Raw genomic sequence first — 8,306 nt, 5'->3', positions numbered from 1 at the left:
CTTAGAGGGCTAAACACCAACTAGCTCTGTGACCTGTGGAAGTTCCTTAACCTCTCTGGGCTTTCTTCTGTTTTGTACCACAGGGAGGTTATGCTATGTGTGCTGCTGCTTCAGGCAGTTAATAATGCTCCAATTTTAAGAGGGGCAAACAGAGAAGGCTATTCTAGATGACACAGGCTTAGAAAGTTTCTGAGCCTGCCAGCACCACATGGGTATTTACCCCTCCAATTTTGTGTGAGTTCTCCTATGGCATTCTGACACTGTCTTGTGACACCATATGGCTCCTCTTAACTGTTAGTAATCAGTTGTCAGCTGCATGTGGCACTTAGCTCCAGATGGTGATGAAGAGCTCTGGCTCAAGCATCAGATTCATGGTCTCAGGTTCTCACACCCTCACTTGCTCTCTGTGCCTTAGTTTCCCCATCTGTAAAATGGGAGAAATAATAATGCTTTTCTCATAGAGTGGTCTGAAAACTAAAGGATACACTCATGTAAAATGCTCAGCCTGCTTCCCTTGGTGCCAGACAAATGGACCAACTTCTTAAATGTTAGCAATTACTAGCAGTAATTAAACAAATCAGCAAACATTTGCTGAGTGCCTCCTAAGAGCAAACCTCACAGGGGTCCACAGCCATGGCCCCTGATCTCAGAGTTTCTGATTGTGTTCACCAGAAATGGATGGTGAGACAAAGTTCAGGGCTTAGACATCTGTTAGGAATCAATGCCAATGAAAAGTAGGAGTTGAGAGCAAGGTTGTACAGAAAATAATGCAACTGTGATGCAGGCCTGACAAAACCTTGGACAACCCAATAGGGAGCTCTGGAATGAGAATTGTTCCTAAGAATGTCCTATATCAGGCAAAAATGGCCAGACTTTTATATCCCTGCCTTACCTACTCACCCCAGAAAGGACATGACCTTACTCAAGGCAGTTCTCAGCTGCTCAGGAAGACCCTGAAAGGCTGACACCTAGAGGCTGTCTATGGGGCTGAACAGCAAGTCATTACTTGAAGAAGGATCTGGGCAGTGCAGTTGTGTGTCCACCACACTCGGGAGTTTATAAATGACATTGATAACAGATTGTTCAGGGAGAAGTTCTTAGAGTTTGACTGAAGCAAAGACAGCCTTGCTATAAGGAGAACTCAGGTCTTTGTAGAGAACCAATGGGAAAGTAGTTCTGTGCCCCATACAGGTCTGAAGAGGACACAGTAAAGACCTGCATAGTGAAGTTAAGCCCAAGACCAGAAACCTGGGGGGTCAAGAGCCTGAGAAAATAAAAATCCAGACCAACATGAGGGCCATGAATGGGTGTCAGCTGTTTGGTACACTGGTAAGTCAGAAGGCCTCAAGACTAGACATAGGCCTGATTAGGTAAAGATCCAATTAAATAGGTGTTATGTGGGAAAATCCAAAAACATTATATGGCCCCAATAAGATACCTGTAAATAAAAGTGAAGATAAATTCTAAAATCAGAGATAAATATCATGCAAATGGCCCCAGACACTCTCTGGCTCCCTATTCAATGTCTCATAACCCACTTACCATACTCCATCGTCTATCATCTGTGCATCATGGTATTAACCACTGTAGTAATCTCAACATATTAAAATGACCCATTTTGGTGAATGTGCTAGTGGGAAGGAGCGTGGCTTTCCATCTTGACTCTCATAAATTTGAAAATGCAAGCTGAAGGCATGTTGATGAGGACCTTGAATGCCCAGGCAAGGAGGGTGCACTTACTTTGACAAGAAATGGGGAGTCACCTAAGACTTGGTGATCTGAGGAGTGATGGAGAATTAGACCTGGGCTTTAGCAGGACCCATTGGCTAGGAGTGTATTAGATTTTCATGAGCAGTGGGAGGTAGACACATTATACCCTCAAGCTATTGTCTTAATCAAGGAAGTGAAAGAAAGGGGCTGAGCTGAAGGGTGGCAGTAGGGAGAAGGGTTGAATAGGAAAGATAATGCCAGAGCCTCATATTTTTGAACTTGATGAGGAGAATGGTGGGTCCCTCTAACAGCAGTGGGGGATCTTCAGGGTGAAGGTAGCTGGAGAGAAAGAGTGGACAAATACTTCTTTTGGTTATGAGACACTAATGGGAGAAAAACTTGGGATTTTTTAAATGTATGACCTAGGTTGGGTTGCCCACAAGCAGACCCTGTGATGAAAATTTGTATGTGAGTAATTTAGTAAGAAAGTTCTTTAAGGGGAAACCTGCAAGGGGGAATCAGGTAAAGGAAAAGGAAATGGAAGAAGCTAAGCAAAGTACTCACTTAAGTCCTTGCCTGGCAGCTCTGCAAGGTAGCTGTGCCTACTAATGGGACCACTCCAGCTAAGAGAGCTGGGTTTTTATACTCCTGCCACCATCAGTCAATGACTAAGAGCCACAAAGGGGGTAGGTTAACTCCCAGGCACTTCCAGCTACTTGCACAGGTATGCAGAGTGGCTCCCTTCTCTTGCTCTGAGGGCTGTCCTCTCAAAGCAAAGTGTAGGTGCTGAGTATTAGAACTAAAAGCAAGTATGAAAGTAGGGTGCATATACAAAGGCTCAAAAGGGATCCAAGGAGAACTGTGTAGAGTGCCAACACTGTCACTGACACAAAGAGCATTGTATTGAGAAAGAACACTGGCTTGCCTGAGAGTATTCTGGCTGGGCTGACCTTTTTTCTCCTCCAACCATTTGCTGCTTCAAGGAGTAGAGTTTGGAATCCTGGGCCACTGACTGTGGCAGATTGCAACTTAGATTCACCTTTTTTCATAGAAAATTGAAAGCCAGAAAGAGCTTTGGTCAACGCTGAGCACCCAATGGGCTGTGATGTGCCCTGGCTGTTGGCACATACATCCTGGTACTCTGGCTTGGGGGCAGGCATCCATCCAGGCTTGCAGAGGGCTGAATTTCAGCTCATTATCAATCCCAGTGCCCTGGCTTCTGAACTAGCCGTGAGTGCCCTGGCCCCCTGGCAGCCCTCTCTAAAGCAGTCACTTGTCAGCAGTTGGGAGATTGTCCCTGGCCTGCTCGCTGATACTCCAAGCCCATTAGGGATTGCTGGAAGGGTCAAGAAGGGAAGACAGGCATACCACAATCACATGTGAACTGCGTTGGCCTGAAGTATGCTGAGCTTGAACTCCAAAGTGAATTAAGACAAGCCCCTAGGCCAGCCATGGGCAAACTACGGCCCGCGGGCCGGATCCGGCAGTTTGAAATGAATAAAACTATTGAAAAAAAAGACCGTACCCTTTTATGTAATGATGTTTACTTTGAATTTATATTAGTTCACACAAACACTCCATCCATGCTTTTGTTCTGGCCCTCCGGTCCAGTTTAAGTACCCATTGTGGCCCTCGAGTCAAAAAGTTTGCCCACCCCTGCCCTAGAGGGTAAGGGGGAGCAGGGATGCCTCCCCCTATCTTGAAAGCAAATAATTCAAGCAGACCTTCCTGCTCATTCAGGTCTGTGCTGTGAGTGTTGGGCAAAGCACAGGGCCAAGGCCTGTAGAAGGTTCACTCCTGAAACAAGGGGATGTGAGGATCTGCTCCAGTCTCTGCCTTCTGTTCTGACAGGCTGTGTCTAAGCCATACCAGTTGTGAAATACTCTGCATCCTACCCCTGCTTTTATGTGCTCCTTACCCTAAAGCCCCATCACCCTCTCCTGTTCTCTCAGCACACCTCTACACACATCACTCCTAGGGAGGGAGGAAAGCAGGTCTGTCTTTGTTGTCAGCTTTCAAACAGCAAACAAGAAAACCCCAAAGTGCCCCCACCCCACACTATCTCTCTGTTCCCCTTCCTGTCAGAGAGCAGTGCACTGTGGGGCAGCCTCACTCCCAGTGGGACTCATCCTGAGCAAAGTCATCATGTGCCACGTTTTCCTGCTGTGGACCATGCCGGCAACTCTCAACCCCCTACTTATTCCTGCTCTTCCGTTCTTTCCTCGGGTTTGGCATCCTTCCAATCCCACAGGAATTCAACTGATAAATGAATTCATACTCAAAGGTTATTGACTTAATTTGTCACCCCCATCCAGGAGCTATTTGCACTGAAAAGAGATCCACCAGGGAGAGGGCAGTGTTTAACTGCAAAGAATGCCTTTCTAAAGGAGGGGACACGTAAGCAGTGTGTCCTTGGGGCAGCCTCCCTCTGATGACCACCAATATGACACTTTCAGCAAATTCTGGCTGCAGGGAATTCCCAATTTTAGTGTGCACTGGAATGGCCTGCGGCACTTGGGAAAAACTGCAGATTCCTGGACCCCAGATAATTGATTGAGTAGGTCTGGATGGGGCCCAGAAATCAGCATTTTAATCCTCTCATTACTTTCTGATGAAAGTGGTCCATGGATCATATTTTAAAAAGTGGTTGGGTATTAGTTTGCTTGGACTGCCAAAACAAAGTACTACAGAATGGATGGCTTAAACAAAGAAGTTAATTTTCTCACAGTTCTGAAGGCAGGAGTCTAAGATCAAGGTGTGGGCATGTTTTCTTTCTCCTGAGGTCTCTCTCCTTGGTTTGCAGATGGCTGCTTTTCACTGTGTCCTCACATGGTGTTTGTGCACACCCTTGGTGTCTGTCTGTAAGTCCAAATTTTCTCTTCTTATAAGCACAATAGTTATATTGGATGAAGGCCCACCCTAATGGCCTCATTTTAACTTAAACATCTCTTTAAAGACCCTATCTCCAAATACAATCACATTCTGGAGTCCTGGGGGTTAGGGCCTCAACATACAAATTTGGGAAGAAAGGAACAAAAATTCAGTCCATAACAGGCATATATAAAGAACAATAAAAAAGTTAAGGCATTTGTGAAAGAACAGTTACTCTTTTCAATAACTGCAAGAGAAAATATACCCAGATTGAAAGAGAGAGAGCAGAAAGCACTGGGAATCTCCCAGTGAAGGGGAGGCTGCTGTGCCTTGTACAGCGCCCCCTGTTGGCACTGCTGGCTTCTGTTTAGGCAACCACCTTGGCTCACCCTCTAAATTGTCTCTCCTGTTGTTATTACTCCTAAGCTTAGAAACAGCTTTTCTTCTTTAGCAGCTTCATGGGAAAGAACAATCTTTGGCATTGGCACCAGAATGGCTTCCCCAGGCAGCCCTTGCCTCCACCATCCAGGATGTTTCTTTCTCCAGAAAGAAGGGAAGACCCTTCACCCTGGTCATTCATCATCACAATCTAATTACAACCTTGTCTTATAAGAGGAACTCTTTTACAATTGAGATGTCTTCTTATGAAAATGTAAAATCTAGAAATATGTTTTTATGGACAGCTTTTTTTAAAATTAAAAAGGAAATTAATTTCCTTGTACACAGGAAAGACGAGGTCTTGCCAGTTGTACATGGAAAGGGTTCTCTCTCTCTCTCTCTCTCTCTCTCTCTCTCTCCCTCCCTCCCTCTCGCACTCTCTCTCCTTCCCTCCTTCCCCCTCTCCCGCTGTGTGACAGTGAAATGCTAAAATGATTTTGGCAGCAGAATATTTTCAAAGGCTGTTTTTATTTCAGCTGTAGAAGAGTATCTCAGAGTGCAGGCTGCACCTCTGCCCTGTAGGGCTGTTTCTAATTGCAAGAGGTGAGCTGCAGAAATCATTCCCCCAGCCGGGTGGGGAGAAAGCAGCAAGAAACCTAAGGAAGATAATCATGTGTGCCACACTCAGCGCTCACCACTTAAAGGAATTAACTTGTTGGAATAAAATATTTCTATGGGTGCAGAAAACTATGCATTAGAATAATGAGGCTGACCCCTTCCTTACACATTGCAATCACTGGGGTTTGTTTCTTCTCTCTCTAATCACAACATGCTATCTTCCTCCTTGCTCACACCTCTGTAGGCAAGACTGGCTGTGAATACTTTAGATTATCACCTTCTCATTTGCAGTGTGAAATAATTGCCCAAGGATGGAAAATGACAAACAACAGTGTGGATTTCAGAAACCGGCCCACTTGTTATTTAGGATAGCCTAAATAAACTGGAGACAGGTGCATTATATTGCATCAACTTCTTACATTCAGTCCTTAATAACAGTAGGGATACTCGTTTGTTTAATTGCAAACCTAAATGATGCAGTGTAAGAGTATGAGGCTCCGGGGGTAAGTCTTGTGAGTTTTGCTCTCGGCGCCATCCCTTACTGGCTGTGTGGCCTTGGGCAAATTATCTAACTTCTCTGTGCCTCAGTATTTTCATCTATAAAAATAAGACAATAATAATATGCTTTATGGGATGTGAGGGTTGGCTGAATTAGTACCTGTAAAGTGTTGGGAAAAATGATCAAACTATAGTGACCACTCAATAGATATCAGCTATTCTTATTTATGCCCTTGGAAAAGAAAAAGGAGACGCCTTCTTTCTCTTCTTCAGAAATATTTTTAAGCATTGTGTTCAGGGATAAGGAAAAGTAATCAGTTAAGTGCAAAATATTTAATCAACATACTATAATATGAGACAAATTTGAATAAATGCTGAGTAAAGATAATAGTAATAGAGTTTGGGGCCATAAGAAGAGAAACACTTATTTGGAGAAGGAACTGGAAATGATATTGGAGTGTTGTGTTCCCCATATTTTTTTGTCTCTGAAAGACAGAAAAATAGAGACAGACTCATAGAGAGCAGGCAGACAGCTCTAATAGGAAGAGAGTGAAGGGACTGAGTAAAAAAGAAAAAAAGAAGAGAGAGAACTCATGGACATGGACAACAGTGTGGTGATTGCGGGGGGAGGGGGGAATGGAAGTAGAAGAGGGCATAGAGAGGATAAATGGTGATGGAAAAAATAAAGAAAAAAAATTTAATGATGAGTGAAGTCCTATAGTTACCAACTCCAATTTAGCAGAAAGAGCCCCCCTAATTCTGTCCATACAGGGCATTTATTACACCCAGAGAAATCTTTGTAGTCACCACAAAAGTGAAGCTACCTCTGGGGTACCATGCAGCCGCTATTTAACTGTCACGTAACATGACAATCGAGTGTCCTATTAGAGCTAAAATTTAATTGTGAAGACGGGTACCATATTTAACTGCAACCCTGGGGGGAATTTAGGTTGACAGGCTGTAATTACCCAAACTGGAACCTGGCCAGGACACACCTACTCTTTGCCAAAAGAGCTATGGGGGTTTCAACCAGGGCAGGCCTACTAAAACTGCCTTTTTTTCTGGTGAGGAATCAGCACCTGCAGCCCCACAGCGCCCCCTAACAAAGCTCAGGGCCAGTGCAGGCGCTTAAGGGAGCAGGCTTTGCCTGACCCTCCACACTTGCACTTTCTCTCCCTAACCCCTCTCTGTCTCAACCTGGCTCCAATCCATCACGGGTTATCAGAAACTTGCCATTTAAGGTGGCATGGCTGTGGGTCCTGCAGTTAAATTCTTGCTGGGTCTTATCTGTGTCTGTCTGTCTGTCTGTTTGGCCTTCTCTGTGTGTCTCTCCCGGGGTCCTGTTGTTTGTATGGTATCATGATGGAAGTGCTTGTCCTTATAAAATAAAACTGAGCACAGTGGTCCTGATCACCAGCGGCTGTTTCTACATAGAGATCAATTAGAGGCATCTTTTCACTGGGGAAGGAGGCTGGTCTGGCTAAGTTTACTAAAAACTCCATTAGGATTCTTACTGTGAAATGCATTATACTTTGGTCTTCCAATGCTGTTGCTAGGAGAAAAAATAAAAATTGGGCCAAGAAGAGGTGGAAATGTGGTTTGCTGATATCACTGAAGGGTTTAAAGGAAGAAAGTTCTGGGCTGCAATCACCCCGTGTGAATAGATGTGGTCTTAATTTAAGGTTATGGATTTTTTAAAAGCCTTGCTTTTTGTCTTCACAAGTCTTTGCATTCATATCAGTTAAAAAATAATTTAGACAGAAAATAAATGTTGTAGAAAACTCAAATTATTATGTGCATTTTAAATAATCCTGTGTTTTTTGCAGCAGATGTAGCATACGAATAATAACATTAAAAAAGATCATGATAATTTGTCAACTGATGGTCTTTTCCCTCAGACCTTCCAGGATGTTGGTTGCTGGCCCTGCTATTGAACTGAGCCCACGACCTGCCTTTACTCCCTCTGCAGGGTGGTAAGTTAGAAAAGCTTTGTGAACTTGGGCAAGTTGCTTAATATTAAGGATGAAATGGTTTCTAAGGAGCATCAGCAGAGCCACAATGTGCAAGATGATAAGCAATACAGTAATGTCACCTGGGAAGATGTTTCCCCTTTTTTTAAGATAAAAGTTCTGAAAAAATAAATTCAAAATGCAACTTGAACAAAGAAGTTGTTGGACAATGTAAAAGGAGGAAGTTAGATTAAGGCTTTTTAAAAATGTGTGGGATGATTT

The 8,306-nt window shown here is 43.9% G+C and overlaps 1 long non-coding RNA gene across 1 annotated transcript in view; it reads left to right on the top strand.

Moving 5' to 3' along the window:
• The window catches only part of LOC107183545, a 33,561-nt gene extending 25,531 nt beyond the window's left edge, over window positions 1–8,030 (top strand). The window contains exon 3 of the long non-coding RNA XR_001514335.1: window positions 7,974–8,030. This is a non-coding gene — a long non-coding RNA (uncharacterized LOC107183545). The remainder of the gene's footprint in view (window positions 1–7,973) is intronic.
• Window positions 8,031–8,306: the final 276 nt, after the last annotated feature.

This window comes from Myotis davidii, unplaced genomic scaffold, assembly GCF_000327345.1.
Source record: "Myotis davidii unplaced genomic scaffold, ASM32734v1 scaffold960, whole genome shotgun sequence".
Lineage (NCBI taxonomy): Eukaryota > Metazoa > Chordata > Mammalia > Chiroptera > Vespertilionidae > Myotis > Myotis davidii.
This window is presented reverse-complemented; position numbering and strand designations above follow the sequence as displayed.